This window comes from Bubalus bubalis, chromosome 12, assembly GCF_019923935.1.
Source record: "Bubalus bubalis isolate 160015118507 breed Murrah chromosome 12, NDDB_SH_1, whole genome shotgun sequence".
Lineage (NCBI taxonomy): Eukaryota > Metazoa > Chordata > Mammalia > Artiodactyla > Bovidae > Bubalus > Bubalus bubalis.
In genome coordinates, this window is record NC_059168.1 from 58,486,440 (window position 1) to 58,507,810 (window position 21,371).

The 21,371-nt window shown below is 35.7% G+C and overlaps 1 protein-coding gene and 1 pseudogene across 1 annotated transcript in view; one reads left to right on the top strand and one right to left on the bottom strand.

The window, feature by feature from the left end:
• Positions 1 to 19,356, bottom strand: part of LOC102392304 — a 146,744-nt pseudogene extending 127,388 nt beyond the window's left edge.
• LRRTM4 (leucine rich repeat transmembrane neuronal 4) overlaps positions 1 to 21,371 on the top strand; it is a 1,003,994-nt gene that overhangs the window by 495,878 nt on the left and 486,745 nt on the right. The gene's annotated exons all lie outside the window — the stretch shown is intronic.

The window sequence follows — 21,371 nt, forward strand, 5'->3', positions numbered from 1 at the left end:
GAAGTTTTCCTTTATTGTTTACCATAAGAGTAAATGTGGCAGATGGCTGCCTCTCACATCCCCCCAGCTCCTGAGGGCTAACTAGGGAGGAAGTAGCTGATGGCTTCCAAATTGCTGGCCCTGAGTCAAATGGGCTCAGAAATTTGCATTTGGAAAAGGCTTATCTACTAGTAGAGTTGACAAAGTCCCTCTAGTCAAAGCTGTGGTTTTTCCAGTAGTCTTGTATGGATGTGAGAGTTGGACCATAAAGAAATCTGAGCACCAAAGAATTGGTGCTTTTGAACTGTGGTGTTGGAGAAGAATCTTGAGAGTACCATGGTCTGCAAGAAGATCTTACCAGTCCATCCTAAAGGAAATCAGTCCTGAAAATTCATTGGAAAGACTGATGCTGAAGCTGAAACTCCAATACTTTGGCCACCTGATGGAAGAATTGACTCATTAGAAAAGACTCTGATGCTGGGAAGATTGAAGGTAGAAGGAGAAGGGGACGACAGAAAATGAGATGGTTGGATGGCATCACCAACTCAATGGGCATGAGTTTGAGTTAACTCCAGGAGTTGGTGAGGGAGAGGGAGGCCTGGCGTGCTGCAGTCCATGGGGTCGCAAAGAGTTGGACATGACTGAGACCTAACTGAACTGAAGTAGTAGCGCATAGAGCAGAAAATGTTTCATTTCACAATAAATAATTGTTTACTTTTCTGATGTAAAATGAAAACTTCTGGCATATTTTTATATTTCTCCTACTAAATATCACATAGTGATGGTGAGAAACCTTGGATTTTAGCTCTAGATAATTGCTCTTTAAACAAAATATTTCTTCTATTTCAGTGTATTTCCATTGATTGTGTTTTATTTTCATGAGATCAGTAATTAATATATCATGCTAAATATTTTCATTCATAACATACTTTGTTGTAGTTTGATATCAAATTTTCTTTTATAAACTGTCATTTTTCTTATTTGTTATTGTTTATTCTAGTTGTTTTTGTCTATTTCTGCACTGGTACACACTTTAATTTCTGAGTTTTTCCATTGTTTTCTGCAGTAAGTCTGGTGCCTCATATTATTATTTTTCTGATCTCTGTTAGATATCCTTTGATTACTTTTTCCATGTGTACTTTGAAATCATCCCATTAAATTGCCACTCTCCCCCCCCCAATAAAACCTGAAGCTTTTTTTTGTATCATATTGAATTCATTAGTTAACATAGAAAGAATCAATATATTATTTAACAGTATTATTTGACTGTTCATCTGTTGTTATTCTGTTTTATTTGGGAATATTTAAGTAGCATTAGTACTATGGCTCATTTTTGAAAAATATATGCCCAGGTAATTTAGTTTTGTTGTTTATTATTTGCTATTTTTATAGAAGTTTCACTTTTGTACTAAACTTCTGTATTCCTTTTTTTGCATATTAGCAGAATAGTAGTTCTTTCCTGACTGACACCATTGCCTTTCTCTTGAATCTATTTGAAGCCATTGTTATTATTAATTTTTTTTTTTTTTTTTTTACCCCCAGTCATTCAGTCAAATGAAGATCCTTGGCACTGGGGTGAGGATGATCTGTGCTGTCTCTGGTGTCTGGCCACTTCTCATAGTCTTTAGTAATTTCTTTAATTACCCCATTTCTCTTTCTGCCTCTGTTTCATCACCAGTCATCAAATTTCCTGTCTAAGTTAGATTTGTCCATGGGTCTTTTGGACACTCTTTCCTGTAAATTCATGTGGGATTTTTCTTTCAAGCAGTAAATCACAGGTCCTGCATTCAAATCAGCCTATCCTACAGTGTAGTTTACAGATATATCTTGAAACATCTGTCTGTTTTATCTCATCCTTCTAGAATCAATTTCTACTCATTAGTATATTTCTTCCATAAAATCATTTGGGATAACGAATGAACAGATTAATCTTTCAATTCAAACCATAGTCTCCACTCATCATGCCTGTTTATTTTTTAATTCTTTTAAAGAGAATAGATTAGAGAGCTTTATTAGAATCAAACATAAACTGTAGAGTGTAGAATTTATATAAGAGATGAAAGTATACTGAAACTTCATATTAATTCAGTGTTTAGTATTCATGCCAGATTCTGAGAATATGGACATTACATCTTCAGAGGTTGGAACAGATTGTTCCATAAGCCTCTAGATAAACTATTTTTTTAAGATGGTTTTTGTGATATCCTTTTCCCAAAGCTTTTGTGACATATGGATGTCATCAATTTATGTCATCAGTGACATAATGAGACAATCATAATTTTTTACAATTTGAAGTGAAATTGGCATTTAACCAATGTCATGACACTAAAAAAAAAATATATTTTTATGATTTTAACAAACTTTCTGAAGAAAAAAGAAAGGTTATATTTCATTGAAATGATTGTTTTACATGAATTTCTCTACAAGTCCATAAAATAAGAACTACATCTCCATTTTATTTTGGGGGAAATTAAAACACAGAGAGGTTAAACTACTAATACAAATCACACAACTAACTGTTGGAAGAGCCAACATTAAAAGCTACATTTTCTAACATATTAATAATGTGATAATTAGGCAGGCCAACCAGAGCCTCATTTTGCCATAAACTAATATTTTCTGTTTTTGAAAGAATATCTTAGCAAGGGAAGGTACAGGGGCTCAGAATCAGATAGAATAAGTATACTGACATTTCTATCTGGTGCTGTTATAGTTGTGATTTCTGTTGTGTGCGAGAGACCTTCACAGTCCTGCAAGATTCTCAGCAAACTCTCCTGTATTCTTTCAGTATTTCTGACAGGGTTTCAAATGCTAACTTCTTATACTTTGGACATGAACTTATACATTTGGACATGTCTTATACATTTAAGACATGAACTAATCTGATAAGCATTTATAATAATTTGTCTAATTATTTAGGTAACCACTGGCTTACAATAAGTTCTATTCAGCTCTTCAATATAAGCCATGGTTTCTTGAACAAAACATGAATTTTGTTACAGGTAGCATAATATGTTTAGATTTAAATCTATGTGTTTTGGTTAGATTTAAGTGATATGTTTAGATATTTCTGGTCAACACTTTGTTGGTGAATTTTTATTTTTGTTTCCTAAAGATCAGAGAAACTTGCTTTTTAAAAGAATTGGTTTTCTATGTCTAAGACCAAGATACTTTTCAAATTTGACAACATTGAGATCGGCATCCTGGAAGTAAGGTGATTATGCTGATAAGAAATCAGTCTTTTCTTAGTAATAAAATGAGTTGGCTCTTATTCTCATTTTTTTATCCTCCAGTTGAAACCCAAATCATCCTTATTAGGAGAGTTTTATGGTCTAATTTTTTTAATAGAATAAAACCTGACATAAATCAATAGAAAATCGAACATTAAACCCCTAAACTTTAAGTGACTTACTCTAGATTTAACCAAACAGTTTTCTTGAAATACTAATGAATGACAAGTAATTACTCAATGTGATGCTTGTCTTTCAACTGAAAAAACAATCACTAAATCTCACATCATGGTTTTCAGCAAAGTCCCAAGCAACCCACAAAGAATAAAGTTAAATATTACGAAGACCACAAATTCAGTATATCTTAAGTACATTTATTCAGACTTTGTTCATTGATTTTTTTGACTTACTTTACATACAATGCCAAATTACATTTCCTAAAATAGAGTGAATGGTCCTACTTATTACCACTGTATTTCAGGAAATTGGCCTACTGACATGTTAATTCTGCTTGCTAAACAGGAAAGAATTCCAGTCATGGCATTCAATGACCTAGGCTTTGCTTTGCTACCTCTTGCTGAGTGAACCATCTATCCTAATCATTTAATCCTAAGATTAAAAAGAGTTTTAGAATACCAATTAAAAAGCTTAAATACAATTACTAACAACGATTAAATCAATAAAATTATGTTTCATTTCAGTTCAGTTCAGTCCCTCAGTCGTTTCCGACTCTTTGTGACCCCATGGACTGCAGCATGCCAGACATCCCTGTCCATCACCAACCCCCAGAATCTACCCAAACTCATGTCCATTGAGTCAGTGATGACAACCAACCATCTCATCCTCTGTCATCCCCTTCTCTTCCTGCCCTCAATCTTTCCCAGCATCAGGGTCTTTTCAAATGAGTCAGCTCTTCACATTAAGTGGCCAAAGTATTGAAGTTTCAGCTTCAACATCAGTCCTTCCAGTGAACACCCAGGACTGACCTCCTTTAGGATAGACTTGTTACATCTCCTTGCACTACAAGGGACTCTCAAGAGCCTTCTCCAACACCACAGTTCAAAAGCATCAATTCTTTGGTGCTCAGCTTTCTCTATAATCCAACTCTCACATCTATACATGACTACTGGAAAAACCATAACCCTTGACTAGATGGACCTTGTTGACAAAGTAACATCTCTGCTTTTTAATATCCTCTCTAGGTTGGTCATGACTGCAATCACCATCTGCAGTGATTTTGGAGCCCAAAAAAATAAAGTCAGCCACTGTTTCCACTGTTTCCCCATCTATTTCCCATGAAGTGATGGGACTGGATGCCATCATCTTAGTTTTCTGAATGTCGAGCTTTAAGCCAACTTTTTCACTCTCCTCTTTCACTTTCTTCAAGAGGTTCTTTAGTTCCTCTTTACTTTCTGCTGTAAGGGTGGTGTCATCAGCATATCTGAGGTTATTGATATTTCTCCCGGCAATCTTGATTCCAGCTTGTGCTTCTTCCAGCCCAGCGTTTCTCATGAGGTACTCTGCATAGAAGTTAAATAAGCAGGGTGACGATATACAGCCTTGACATACTCCTTTTCCTATTTGGAACCAGTCTGTTGTTCCATGTCCAGTTCTAACTGTTGCTTCCTGACCTGCATACAGGTTTCCAAGAGGCAGGTAGGTGGTCTGGTATTCACATCTCCTTTAGAATTTTCCACATTTGATTGTGATCCACACAGTCAAAGGCTTAGGCATAGTCAATAAAGCAGAAATAGATGTCTTTCTGGAACTCTCTTCCTTTTTCCATGATCCAGTGGATGTTGGCAATTTGATCTCTGGTTCCTCTGCCTTTCCTAAAACTGGCTTGAACATCTGGAAGTTCACGGTTCACATATTGCTGAAGCCTGGCTTGGAGAAAATTGAGCATTATTTGACTAGTGTGTGAGATGAGTGCAATTGTGCGATAGTTAGAGCCCTCTTTGGCATTGTCTTTCTTTGGGATTGGAATGCAAACTGACCTTTTCCAGCCCTGTGGCCACTGCTGAGTTTTCCAAATTTGCTGGCATATTGAGTGCAGCACTTTCACATCATCATCTTTCAGGATTTGAAATAGCTCAGCTGGAATCCCATCACCTTCACTAGCTTTATTCAAAGTGATGCTTCCTAAAGCCCACTTGACTTCACATTCCAGGATGTCTGACTCTAGGTGAGTGATCACACCATCGTGGTCATCTGGTTCATGAAGATCTTTTTTGTACAGTTCTTCTGTGTTTTCTTGCCACCTCTTCTCAATATCTTCTGCTTTTATTAGGTCCATACCATTTCTGTCCTTTATTGTGCCCATCTTTGCATGAAATATTCCCTTGGTATGTCTAATTTTCTTGAAGAGATCTCTAGGCTTTCCCATTCTTTTGTTTTCCTTTATTTTTTTGCATTGATTTCTGATAAAGTGTTTCTTAACGCTCCTTGCTATTCTTCGGAACTCTGCATTCAGATATTTATATATTTCCTTTTCTCCTTTGCTTTTTGCTTCTCTTATTTTCACAGCTATTTGTAAGGCCTCCTCAGACAGCGATTTTGTCTTTTTCCATTTCTTTTTCTTAGGGATGGTCTTGATCCCTGTCTCCTGTACAGTGTCACAAACATCCGTCCATAGTTCATCAGGAAATCTGTCTATCAGATCTAGTCCCTTAAATCTATTTCTCACTTCCTACTGCATAATCATAAGGGACTTGATTTAGGTCATACCTGAATAGTCTAGTGGTTTTCCCCACTTTCTTCATTTTAAGTCTGAAATTAGCAATAAGGAGTTCATGATCTGAGCCATAGTCAGTTTCCGGTCTTGTTTTTGCTGACTGTATAGAGTTTCTCCATCCTTGACTGCAAAGAATATAATCAATCTGATTTTGGTGTTGACTCTCTGGTGATGTCCATGTGTAGAGTCTTCTCCTGTGTTGTTGGAAGAGGGTGTTTGCTATCACCAGTGTGTTCTCTTGGCAAAACTCTATTAGCCTTTGCCCTGCATCATTCTATACTCCAAGGCCAAATTTTCCTGTTACTCCAGGTGTTTCTTGACTTCCTACTTTTGCATTCCAGTCCCCTATAATGAAAAGGACATTCCAGTTTTATGTTTACATGTGTATATATGGATGATGATAAATTCCTTCACTCATGTCCAACTCCCTGCAACCCTATGGACTGTAGCCTGAGAGACTCCTCTGTCCATGGGTTTCTCCAGGAAAGCTTACCTTAATGGGTTGCCATGCCCTTGTCCAAGGGATCTTACTGACCCAGGAATCGAACTTGCATCTTTTATGTCTCCTGCATTGGCAGGCAGGTTCTTTACTGCTAGGGTCATCTGGGAAGCCCATATTTTTGTATATCTTCATACATTTATAAGAATTTGAGAATTTAGGAAATTTGTCACTACACAGGTGAAGGAAAATTGGCAAAATTGTTTTAGATTAGTTTTATAATATGAATCACATTTTAAAAATTGTATCCTTTGGCCCCAGTATTCACCATCAGAATTTGATCTAAAGGAAAAGTTTAGGTAAATAATAACACCCAAACTTGTTCAAAATGATAATATTTAGGCAAAGCTGATGTTCATTATTAAGGAATTCATTAATTATATTATTTTACAACTCCTTGATAAAACATTTCATAGATATCAAATTGTCAACTAAAAAATACAGTCACAACTTGAAGTTAGAGAGTTATTTTGTTTAGTTGGAATGTTTAGGACTCAGCCTGAGAGACAGCGAGCATCTCAGTAGCTCTGAGAAAACTGTTCCAAGGAGATAGGGGAAAGTCAGGCTATATACAAGTTTGCAACAAAGGGAGCAAGCAGTCTGAACATCAAATATCAGGTATCAAGGAATTTAGCATTCTATGCATGGGAAGATGGAAGCCTCTGGGCTCACCAAAATTATTCCTTTCATATGTACCTCAGCTATCTGGGGCCAATCCTGCTTCCTTTTTCACCTTGCTTCTCCTGCTCCCCCAGCTCCTCAGCAACCACCATGGGATGGTGGCAGCATGGCCACCTCATGCAAAGAGTTGACTCATTGGAAAAGGCTGATGCTGGGAGGGACTGGGGAAAAAGGGACGACAGAGGATGAGATGGCTGGATGGCATCACCGACTTGATGGATGTAAGTTTGAGTGAACTCTGGGAGTTGGTGATGGACAGGGAGGCCTGGCGTGCTGTGATTCATGGGGTCGCAAAGAGTTGTACGTGACTGAGAGACTGAACTGAACTGAACTGTGCTGGATCACAGTTTGGAGAGTTCTCACTCACATCAGAAATCTCTGATGGCTGTGACATTTCTCATTTATTAATGGCAGGAGATACTTTCATATCACAGAGTGAATATATAAAATAGTGAAACACTAAAAACAAAGAGCTTTAAATTCTCTATATAGAATAATTTCGAATATACAAATATTATCTGAGAAGAATAATTCTCTGAGCAGAATGATTCCAGGTAATTTTATATTCTCCTGCATGCAACTTCTATGTTTTTAATGTTCTTGAACCATATAAATGTTAAGAAAACATTAATTTATTATAATATAGTATTAATAACAGGTAATTATTATTGTCAGCTATTGCTGACATTTTTTGAGCACTTTCCATGTGCTAGACATTCTTCTAAGTGCTTTACATGTTTTGACTGTAAGGTATAGTTCGAGACGAGACAATGAAGCAAGAAGGACGACCTCAACCGAGACAGGTTACCTTTATTCAGGCAAGGAGGGGTGACAGTTGGTCTAACAACCAGGCTGAGGGCGCGCAGGATCAGGGAGGATTCATATTTAAGGGGAGGTTTTGCGGAAGCAATAGGGGAAGATGTTAGTAAGGCAGATGAACAGGCTTGGGGGGTTCCTGGGCTGAGGGGTGGAGGGTCCCAGGCTGATGCATCTGCCCGGAGTATCCGGGTGGGACTTAAAGTTCAGTTTTGTCATCCCCGAAGTCAGGTGGCTCAGCAAGGGCCCTTGAAGTTGTTATCTTCTTTTTCCAGGCCCAAGGCCTTTGAGGTCTTTATCTTCTTTTCTAGACCCAAGGACTCCTTCATTAACCTTGCATGTTTTACATGTTTTAACTCAGTATCAATAAGCTTGTTGATACTGCTATGCATATGAAATAATTTTCCTCCTTTGGATCTCTCACTGTAGAAAGAGTCTCTCAAAAGGAACTTTGTTAAATTATGGACTGTAGCCTGACAGGCTCTTTAGTTCATGGAATTCTCCAGGCAAGAATACTGGAGTGAGTTGCCATGCCCTCCTCCAGGGGATCTTTTGGACCCAGGGATCCAACCAGCGTCTCCTGCATTGCAGGCAGATTCTTTACCGCTGAGCCACCAGGAAAGCCCTTGTTAATTATAACTGACTCTAAATCTATGGAGTTTTGGAGACAACTGACTCAAAGGGAACAGAAAGAATGTACCACGAAAAGGACTGAAAGGGGGTCAGAAGTGTCAGTTGAGTCAACTGACTTCATCTGTGGTAAGAGGATAAAGTCATGCATGTTGCAGCTAATGTTTTAACTGGAAAGAATCAAATGCTTAAGAAATATCCTATTTCAATGTCACTGGGGCCGGGGGCTTCTTATGCTTATTTGAAAATCTGGACTTCAATCATGAAAGTTCTTTTGACAATGAAAGCCATAAGAAAGCATTCTGGCTTGGTAGGTTTATTTTTAAGAAGCCCCCCTTGATGAGGCTGGGTAGACTTCTGAATAAAAATGCTTTTGTTAAAAGAGATAGATTTCTGTACCTTGATAGTTTAAAAGAATGAATAAATCTTTGAAGTACTCTGAAGCTAGAAGACACTTAGGGACATAGTGGGAAGATGGGAAAGCAGTCTGTGAAGCTCTTCTATGGATTCCTTCCTCACAATCTGAATGAAGATAGTATTTTGCTTTCTAAATAAGGTTCTAAGACACAATTCCAAGAGATATGTTAAATAACTTTCTATTGTCTGTTTGTGCATCAAGAATCTAGTTGACTTGGTTTGCGGTAGATGAAATAGTGGAATGCCCAGCATATCATAAAACCACCATATTAAGTAAATTTCCTATCTTCTCAATTCACAGTGTAGTATAAGAGGAGTCTTTTTTTTTTTTTTTTTCAGTTACTTTGGTCCTGATAATCCAAGTGTAAGTCATTTATATTGACTGTTCCCCATGCCATCACCCTCCTGCTGCCTGACTATTGATTCAATCATTAGCATCTTTTCCAGAGGTATTACCAAAGAGAGAGAGAGAGATTGAAACCAAATCTAGAAGTAAATATTTTCCTGTGATGGTTGATTACGAACAAAGCAATTTATATGTTGAGTGGTGAGTAAATCATTTCAATTGGCATAGGCCTTTCCTAGTTTTAGCATTGAAAGTCAGATCTCCTGGGAGTCCTCTTAGTTTCAGGAAAAATGGGACTTTTGGTCTTCCTATTTGTATAATCTGTATAAATATCTCAACACAGGTATAGAGTTATGTGGTGAGGCCTTCCTTGACAAATTGGAATATAGTCTCACAAGTCTGGAAAATATTAACCTGATGGCTGACTTTAAACATCTGAGTAAATTTCATATCAAACAGGAAGAAAGCAATCTGTCATGACAGCAGAGGACTCAGTGGAGGAGGCACAGTGAGTTCAAGTAATAAAGGCCATTCGGACCCCCCAATCTGCCTACCACCCACTGTCCTCAAGCTTCAGGGCCCAGATAGGAAACTTTCTATTATTTTTTGGGAGAATTTTAAAAAAGATATTACAATTGAGAATTAGATCCCAAGTTCCTGCCTAACTTTGGCATTCTTTGAGGAGATTAGGAAAAGGAAAGTAAAATGGAAGCATTCTCTTCATTTGAACTTAAACTGATTACTTTTGGGGGATGGCACTTTACTCATTTTTCATTCATTCAATGATATTCAGTTTTGTTATGATCTGGCAAGGGAGATGAAATCATGATCAAATTCAATTTTAGATCCTGTAAGTTCAATTTAGATGCTGCTGTTACCTACTGATTCTGGATTTATTTAAGATTATTTCCATGGCAAACTCTTCACTGTAGTTAATTAGGATTGTATATTTCTTTACAAGTACTGTCTTTATTGAATACCTTGCCCATCATTCTCAGAAGGTATCATCCCTTGCTTTACAGAAACGTCTAACAAGAAATCCCATATTTGTTGTACTTTTTATCTGTACATACTTATCACTTTACCTTATCTTCTCAGCCTTTCTTCCCATTTTAGAAGAGAAGGTGATTATTCTCTTTCAAGCTGTCATCTCTTTTTAAACCCCTTTCAAGTACTTAAGAAAACTGAACAAAATTTGTTCTAATTTTCTTCTATTCAAAGTATCTCTGCCTTTAGAACATTTGTCTTTGCCTTCAATATGTTCGGCTTTCTTCATATAGAAAAAAACAAAAAAGGTTGGGGGGTTCTATTTGTCCTGTCCACCTATGATATTTCTTTCTATTTCTTTTACTAAAATGTGTATGAATGAACAGTTTACTCTTTAAGAAATAAAAAGTCATTAAAGATAAGCTTATTGTATCTTCTGTTTCCTCTTTCCTCTCCAAGGCCTTCAATCTTTGTCCCTAGAGTTCTTTTTGTAAGAAAAATACCTGATACATTCATAGATATTCTATTCAAGTTTCTTGCCCAAATATATGAAAGATATTCTCCTTTCTTTCCTTAGGTATTTGGAGATATGTGTGGTATGATGGGAAAGGAGGAAGATGAAGGGAGGAGGAGGTCTGGAAAACTTGTTCCATGACTGAAGGCAGGGCTTTAGGAGACTTCATTTCTGAAGACTCTTGTTGTGTTGCTTAAAACAAGCACTATGATAGCCTCGTTCTTCTTCAAGAATATTCTCATGACTCCTCAAGTCCTTATCTGTGAAACAATAAAAAAAGTTTATGGAATACATTTCTAGCCATGCAATGAATATATCTATACTTTATCTTGCCTCTAGACAAGTGTTAAAACTTCTTTGTTTTTTTACTTTTTAAATTATATTTTGGATTGGATAGCTATGCTTTACTTAAATGCTCAAATGTATCCTTCAAGTTTTCTAATACTCTTACCAAATTCTTTCATAAAATTGAACATTTGTTAAATCACTGATTTCAGTTAAAATGTTAGAAGAGACTAATATAAAATTAATCTATGCTCAATTGGTCTTATTCTTTGGATATAGTCTTTGAAAAACAGAAAATATCTTAAGATATAACTTTATATCCGCAATAGCTTGATGACAGCTGTACTTTTTAATGTCTCTAGTTCCACTCAATAATGTTAGGGAGACACAAATGTAAAATAAAATCAAATGTTAATTAAGGAGACATGGAGGAGGAAAAGCCAACCATTTTGCAACATTCTTTCATAATGAAATGTCAAATCTTGACTGAATAATAAATAAATTAATTGCTGAAAATAAAACATACTTTAACAAGTGGTGCTGGGAAATCTGGTCAACCACTTGTAAAAGAATGAAACTAGAACACTTTCTAACACCATACACAAAAATAAACTCAAAATGGATTAAAGATCTCAACGTAAGACCAGAAACTATAAAACTCCTAGAGGAGAACATAGGCAAAACACTCTCTGACATACATCACAGCAGGATCCTCTATGACCCACCTCCCAGAATATTGGAAATAAAAGCAAAAATAAACAAATGGGACCTAATTAACCTTAAAAGCTTCTGCACATCAAAGGAAACTATTAGCAAGGTGAAAAGACAGCCTTCAGAATGGGAGAGAATAATAGCAAATGAAGCAACTGACAAACAACTAATCTCGAGAATATACAAGCAACTCCTACAGCTCAACTCCAGAAAAATAAATGACCCAATCAAAAAATGGGCCAAAGAACTAAATAGACATTTCTCCAAAGAAGACATACAGATGGCTCACAAACACATGAAAAGATGCTCAACATCACTCATGATCAGAGAAATGCAAATCAAAACCACTATGAGGTACCATTTCACACCAGTCAGAATGGCTGCGATCCAAAAGTCTACAAGCAATAAATGCTGGAGAGGGTGTGGAGAAAAGGGAACCCTCTTACACTGTTGGTGGGAATGCAAACTAGTACAGCCACTATGGAGAACAGTGTGGAGATTCCTTAAAAAACTGGAAATAGAACTGCCTTATGATCCAGCAACCCCACTGCTGGGCATACACACTGAGGAAACCAGAAGCGAAAGAGACACGTGTACCCCAGTGTTCATCGCAGCACTGTTTATAATAGCCAGGACATGGAAGCAACCTAGATGTCCATCAGCAGATGAATGGATAAGAAAGCAGTGGTACATATACACAATAGAGTATTACTCAGCCATTAAAAAGAATACATTTGAATCAGTTCTAATGAGATAGATGAAACTGGAGCCTATTGTGAGGTAAGCCAGAAAGAAAAACACCAATACAGTATACTAACGCATATATATGGCATTTAGAAAGATGGTAACAATAACCCTGCATACGAGACAGCAAAAGAGACACTGATGTATAGAATAGTCTTATGGACTCTGTGGTAGAGGGAGAGGGTGGGACGATTTGGGAGAATGGCATTGAAACATGTATAATATCATGGATGAAACCAGTTGCCAGTCCAGGTTTTATGCACGATACTGGATGCTTGGGGCTAGTGCACTGGGACAACCCAGAGGGATGGTATGAGCAGGGAGGAGGGAGGAGGGTTCAGGATGGGGAACACATGTATACCTGTGGCGGATTCATTTTGATATTTGGCAAAACTAATACAATTATGTAAAGTTTAAAAATAAAATAAAATTAAAAAAAAAACAAGGAATAAAACTAAAAAAAAAAATACTTTATAATGTTTAAAATTATGAAACAAAATGTGGTAATGAAGTATTTGAGAGTGGAAGTATCTAAGATTATTTTTTATTTACCTCCTTGGTTATTATTGCTTGAAAAATCTTATTTTCTATCACAAATTATTGTGCTAAATATTATTGTCCTTTATTGATACTGTAATTTCCGTCTACATTCAGGAATACAGGAAGACCAGACTTCCCCTCACTTAGAGTTCAGCATGGACATGAGACCTGATGTGATCAATCAAATGCGGATAGAGGTGACCTGTTGAATCGAGCATTTAACTGATTCTCCAGTCTTCATTTTCTCTTCTCCTTGCTGTTTTGACTACCAGCAATCTAGATAACATTGCCTCTTTTACCCTGAGTCATAAAGTCAGAAAGACATAGGGCAGAAAACGTCACTGATACACATGGAAATATACCATGCCTTAAAGTAAACTTTTCATTTGTTTAAGCTACTGATATTTGGGGTTTATTTGTTTCTAAGCCAAAACCCTCTCTATCTTCACTGATACATCCATCACAGGGAGATCATGACTGAGCTGGAACTGGAATAAATATTGCAGATATTTATCACATAGGATCACTTCCAAGAACTTCTGTTCACATTATTTTGGGAGAAAGGGTATGCCCTTTTTTTGTTGTGTAACGGGTAGTTACATTAAGTTTGGTGAAAGAATACTGTTGTTTGTATATAGATATTTAAGTGAAGGTAGAGAATTTCTGTGGGTGTTGAGTAAGCAAGGTAGTACACAGAGCTGGGTTATCAATTATAAATATTGCATTAATGTAATTTTAACATGCAATATTTTCTGGAAACCTGAAACTACATTTTCTAGTATCCTTTTATATTTATGGGTCCAGATGAGGGATTATCAGCAAAGTCCATCCCTGTAAAATTTTGAAAGTGTGAAAGAAGGGAAAGTAGTTATTTTCTAGTAAGACTTCCTGATGAAAATACAGGAAGACACCAAGTTTCTGACAATTTCCAGCTGAGACTTTCAAGTTTCACTGTGGCTACTGAATGAGCACCTATGAATCACCTGTTCACAGCTGTGGCATCTTAAAATTTTTCAAACTACAATGCACCTAATAAGAGTTTTTAAATACATGATTTAAAATGTGATGCATCTGTGAAGAGAAATTTTAAAATCCATTGTCTTAATGGGAGATTCAAATACCAATCTCTTAATAATAGAGAAGGTATATAAAAAGTTAGTAAGATGACAGGAATTTTACATCACAGGCTTATCTCTAGTTAGACGTAGAATCCTTTTCTACTCTGACCATAAATATATCAAGTCAAATACTAGGATCAACAAGATAAGTGTACTCATACACTTGGGAAAATGTTGTCTTGATAAAATTCATCAAATATCACATACAATGATCAAAGAGAAACATTAATTTTGAAGTCAAGAGTAAGACAAGTCCATTATTAGGATTTCTTAACATCATATTTATATATGTTCATGTTATTAGTCCTAAAAATTTCTCTTCTTGGCCTTTTTTGTTATATTCATATTCTATTGAAATTTATATTAAGTAATATGACCCTTCATACAGTTCTTGACATCTTATTGATAGACCCCACTCCACATCATTACCTTCTTCTTTTCTTTCTCTCTTTCTTATATATGTATAAACTCCACAGTATAGATTAGATTTTATTAGGCAGCAGTGAAAAATAAAATATTTAGATTTTCTAACGTTAAGTAACCCTCCTCTTGGATATACCTTTTAGCTCCTGAATTATCTTTTAAAAGGGTATTATTTTTATTATTTGATTCTTGTGAAATATTTCAGAAACACAAAATATATAAAGAATAACATGTCTACTAATGACCTGGAGAGAAAAAAAAAAAAAACACATTAGAAAGCAGTTAAAGACCTTAATGTGTCCCTTTCCAGTTCCCATCTTCCTATATCACCCTGAATTTCTTGTTTAAATGCATTTGCTGACACTGATTCTACAATGTATTTATAAGTTATGTATGACATTGTTTCAGGTGTTTTTAGTTTTACACTTTTAGAACCATACTGAAATATGCTCTGTGTCATCTTTGGACAATGTGCCTTTGAATTCATGAAGCTTGGATTGATTCATTTTTACTTCTTTCCAAATTTCCATTGCTTGAAAATAGTATAATTTATTTAACCATTCTCCTGTGAATAGACATTAGTTTCAAGCACTTTCCTTTTCATTTTTTGTGTCCTTTTCTTTCTTTATAATTGTTATCCCTACCTGTATTTCCTAAATTATTAAAATTCTTATAATATTTTGTTATGTTGTGTCCTAGTTGTGTTTCCTATAAGCTAAATTAGCACTCTCTTGAAATTTCAATTTTTTCATGTTGTCTATAAACTGTAATTCTTTTTAGCTGACTGCACATTTTTACAAATTAGTACAGCTCTCCTCCTTTATTTTTATTTTTTATCTTTTTTTTATTTTTTAATTTAATTTTATTTTATTTTTTAACTTTACAATATTGTATTGGTTTTGCCATATTGTTATAAAATATACTTAAAATTAAATTTATCTTTTTAATCTTTCCTTTAATTGGAGTATAGTTGATTTGTAATGTTGTGTTAGTTTCAGTTGTACAGCAAAGTAAGTCAGTTTTATATATATATATATATATATATATATATATATATATATATTCAGATTCTTTTCCTTATTTGGTTATTGCAAAATATTGATATAGTTCCCTGTGCTACACATTAGGTTCTTGTTGATCAAGTATATATAGTGTGCATATGTTAATCCCAAACTCCTAATTTATTCCCAGACCCATTTCCCTTTGGGCTTCCCTAGTGGCTCAGCTGGTAAATAATCCACCTGCAATGTAGGAGACCTGTGTTCAATCCCTGGGTTGGGACAATCCCTGAAGAAGGGAACGGCTACCCACCCCAATATTCTGGCCTGGAGAATTCCATGGACTGTATAGTCCACTGGGGACTATATAGTCCACTGTATAGTCCATGAGGTTGCAAAGAGTTGGACACAGCTGAACGACTTTCACTATCTTTCCATTCCCTTTTGATAACCATGCTTCCCTGATAGTTTAGTTAGTAAAGAATCGGCCTGCAATGCAGGAGACCCCAGTTTGATTCCTGGGTTGGGAAGATCCCCTGGAAAAGGGAACAGCTACCCACTCCAGTATTCTGGCCTGGAGAATTGCATGGACAGTATAGTTCATGGGGTTGCAAATAGTGGGACATGATTGAGCAACTTTCACTTTCACTTTGGTAACCATAAGTTCTATGTCTGTGAGTCTATTTTGTATGTAAGTTCATTTGTATCTTTTCTTTCTAAATTTCACACATAAGTGATGTCATATGATATTTGTTGTTTTCTGCCTGGCTTACTTCACTTAGTATGATAATCTCTAGGTCCATCCATGTTACTACAAAGGGCATTACTTCCTTCTTTGTTACAGCTGAGTAATACTCCATTAAATATGTGTACCATATTTTCTTTAACTATTCATCTATTGATGGACATTTAGATTGCTTCCAACTTGTACAGCCACTATACAGAACAGTATGGAGATTCCTTTAAAAAGTTAAAAATAGAGCTACCATATGATCTAGCAATCCCACTCCTGGGCATATATTTGGAGAAAACTGTAATTCAAAAAGATACATGCTCTCCAGTGTTCACTGAAGCACTATTCATACCTCTCGTCCTTTAAATTCCCCATCAGTGGGACTCTAGGGATCTATTTTTTAGAAGCTAAGCTTCCTATGGGTAATGAAAGGAATTTTTTTCTAGTTGTCTCTTCAAAGATAAATACTACATCTTGGTTTTCAGATCCCACTTCTGTAATTCCTTTCATTCTTTCTTCATTTGTGGCATCTACTCTACCAGATCATAATGTATTAAGAAACATTTTTAACAGTATTTAAAATTTTCATGGATTTATAGCCAAATTTGGAGTCATTTTGATTTATCACAATCCCTATGTTGTCCAAAAATCTAAAAAGCATATTTTATTATTTGTCTGATTCTATCTCAAGTTTTTTCTCAAACTACATAAATACAATTTGGATTAGAACATAAATATATTATCTTTCCATCATTTCACTGTAATTAAGTATGATTACAAGTTCTATTTTTTTAATTTCATGAATATCATAATTTTACTCCACCTTAGGCTTACATACAATTTAACAAAGAGTAAATTTCTTTCTAAAAACCTAAACAATAATGTCTGAATATCATAGAAAAGTTAGACTATATAAGTTAAAAATTATATGAAGATTTTTCATTCTCCTTTCCTATTTACGGTTAAAATAGGATTTTACTTTAAAGTTATTCTGCTGCTATCTAACCTTTTTTTTAATTCAACAATTAATTATGAATTACCTCCTATGTCAGCTGACCTAACTTTGCACCATCATTGCTAATGGATACCTAGGAGTGTTCATCATGTGTACTTATATTAAAATTGAGAATTAAGAGCTCAAGGCACAATATAAATCATGTCTTATTTAGTCACATAACAATTTTCTGATAAAGATACTACTTTTAGTACCATTTTAAAGGGTCAGAAACTGAGTGGTTAATGAAATTTCAGAGACCTGAAATGAAACACGTTCTCTGATTTCAAATACCACTTTCCTAACTCGTATTATCCTGTGCAGAGTCCTATCAACATCCATGTACTAATCACCTGTTCTTTAATATTTGTTTATATACTTCATATTTTTCTCTTGTGAACAGCTATGCTAAATGTTCTTACCTACAAATATAAACCACTTTTGCAAATGTGCCTATTGTCCTAGTATAAATTCTTTTTTATATCCTGTGATAAACCATAATCGAAAGAATATGAAAAAGAATAGATACATGTATAACTGAGTCACCTTGCTGTACAGAAATTAAATGCAATGTTGTATTAATAAATCAACTGTACTTCAATAATAGTTTTAAAAATAATAAAAAGCTCTATTTGGCAAAACTAATACAATTATGTAAAATTAAAAAATAAAATAAAATTAAAAAAATTAAAAAAAATAAACTTTAAAAAAAAAAAAAGATCTACTCCCTCAGCAAATTTCAAGTAAACAATATAGTTATATAAGGATTTTTAATTAGACTTTGTTACAAATTTAGTAGATATTATGCAACATCCTATGGTTGAAAGTCACCAAAAGCAGTCCTGACCTGATCTCAATAGAAAGTTTTTCATTATCTATTAGTAAAGTTTGCTTAAATGACAACAAATTTGGCTCGATTCAAATAGCAACCTTCTCTTTTTTTTTTTTAATTTTATTTTTAAACTTTACATAACTGTATTAGTTTTGCCAAATATCAAAATGAATCCGCCACAGGTATACATGTGTTCCCCATCCCGAACCCCCCTCCCTCCTCCCTCCCCATTCCATCCCTCTGGTTCGTCCCAGTGCACCAGCCCCAAGCAACCTTCTCTTGTAAGGTGTAAATGATCTTAGTTACGAGATATTTAATTTACAGAGAAAGTGAAAGTGAACACAGTTCAGTCATGTCCAACTCTTTTCCACCACATCGACTATACAGTCCATGGAATTCTCCAGGCCAGAATACTGGAGTGGGTAGCTGTTCCCTTGTCCAGGGGATCTTCCCAAGCCAGGGATTGAACCCCGATCTCCCGCATTGCAGACAGATTCTTCACCAGCTGAGCCAACAGGGAAGCCCAATTTACAGAGAACTTTCTCCAGATATTTCTGATGCTTCAGGAGAGGTACACACTTCAGTACCGAGTGACACTCACCTTGCGGTAGATCATATGGCACACGGCTACTCTCAGCCTCATCCCCACACGCTGCATGTGGTAGAAGCACAAGTGGTGCAGAACGGCCCACACCAGCACGCAGGTGCTCAGCCCTGCTGTGTAGCCTTAGGCTTCGTGCAAAGCGGCAGAATTGGTGGGATCCTTGTTTTGAACATAACTAATCATTTTCCTGAAGAATATGGGCTGAATTACTCTGGTGCCTTCCTCAAGAAATATAAAAATTCCCCAAACTACATAGGATTTCCAGTAACACTTTATGATTGCTTTCATTAAAGATGGCTCCCCTGCATCTTTCTCAGCTTTCTTCACTTCCTGATCCCAGTACTCTTTCTCCCCTTCTCCTTGCTGCCTGTGCTCACTCTTGCAGCTCTTCTCCAACGTGCTGGGAGGCATCTTCTGGAAGCAGCGAATACATGTCATCTTCTTCTAATTTCTGTTTGTAACCAATTTTAAACAAGGGGTTTAGCCACCAGAATAGGCGCGAGCAGAAGTTCGCGTCCTGCAGCGAGTTGGGCTTCCGCATCTTGCCTGTGGTAGTGTAAATTCTTAGGAATGTTGAGTTAAATGGCAGATTTTACGGCTTTGAATGCATCTTTACAAGTTACAATCCATAAAGTTTTTACTAATATATACACTTGCTTCAGCAGTGTTCATTCCAATATGAATTATGATCAGCTTTTTTTTCTTCGCTAATCAGCATTGCATCGTCAAATCCAGAATTTATGAAATGTGCTTTCATTTAGAATTATTTTCTTATTGTTTAGATTGGCCATTTAGTAATTGTTCAATTGCAGTTTGTAATTTTGTTTTCTTATTATAGAGGGATCAAGTGCACAGAAAGCTATTTAAGAAAAGAAATAGATGGTTTGCCTCTATAATGGACCATAAAGCATGTTTAGGCGAAGTCTATAGTTGTTCTACCTGGAAACCAAAAAGATAAAAAAGCTATATATCTCTGCTAACATCACAGCTTTCATGGAAGTGCTAGGAATGGAAACAAGTCTTCATAAAGCCAATTCAGAACACTTTTTACTATCCTACAACTCCTTGGCTTTTCATGTCAATTGATGCTGATTAGATTTTAGTAATTAAAAGGTTAATATTGAAACAATAGTAATTTATTTCAACCTTCTGTGAAACCATCTGAAAGTTCTAAGAGTTTTTTCTTAACTAGAGTATTATAATATATTTGGAGAGATGAATTAAACTAGATGTCAACTGTGAACCATAAGCTTTTAATAATTAAATGTTTCCTTTGTCACTAGGGACAGAAAAAACGCACTCTTTAAATCAGGAGAATAATTATTTTCCTAAAAAGACTTCACTGTGCTTGATTGAGATTTTAGAATGCATATATATGAGTTGGCAGTTCGCATTTGCTGTGTTTTCCCCTAGGTGATATCTAAAATCGTTCATGAGTTTTAGTTTTAATGAGAACAGATCCTATTAACCCTAAAAATACTCTTTTTGCTCAAAGGAATACTCCACCTAGAAAACCAATATAAAAATATGTATCATCATGAAATGAAAATTCAGCTTTTAAATAAGGTATGTGAGTTTTTAATTTAAGATGTAATAGAAATAGCAGAATTCTGTATCATTATTCATGGTTAAAAATTGCATTTGCCTTGGCCTTTAAAGAAAGAGAAAATGGTTCAATTTATTTTTTGTATTAATTTACATGAGTTACTATTTCTCAGATCTTAGGGGCTGTACAAAATGCTCAGAGAAGTAACTTCATTCAAGACTATGGACTTAAGAATCAAGGTAGCCATCCTTTATGTATGCAACACACTATTACAGAAAATGTGGGCAGGGGTACTTCCCTGTCAGTCCAGTGGTTAAGACTCTCTCTTTCCAATGCAGGGTGCATGGGTTCATTTTCTGGTTAGGGAACTAAGATCTCACATGCCACAAAGCCAAAAAAGAAAGAAAATATGGTCAGGGAGATTTTTCCCCTCATCTGTAGACAACACAATTATAGCATATTGACAACTGCAGAACATAGCACTAATCTTCAGCACCTCTTTCCCTAAAAGTTCAGTATTGCTACTAAAGGGGAAGAGGTCCTCTGTGAGTCTTAAAAGTGTTAAGGAGTCACCTCTGTAAAAATTTGAAGACAAGGAAAATAGAGTGCTTGTGATTGTACTTAGTTACTCAGTCATGTCAAACTCTTTGTGATCCCATGGACTGTAGCCCTAAAGGCTCCTCTGTCCATGGGATTTTTTTCCCAGGGAAAAATACTAGAGTGGATTATAATTTCCTTCTCCAGGAGATCCTCCCAACCTAGGGATCAAAACTGCATCTCCTGCAGCTCCTGCGTTGCAGGCAAATTCTTTGCCACTGAGCCATAGAGAAAGCCCAAATCTTAGAGTAAATATATATAGTAAAAAAAGAAAAAAGATGAAGGTTGAATAGGGGAAAAATAATGAATAATTGGGACCTACTGAGTTACTTATTATTATACATATGTCTCATGAATTTCCTCATTTAAATCACACAGCAAGTCCTTAATATGTAATTTCTCTTTCTATTCTG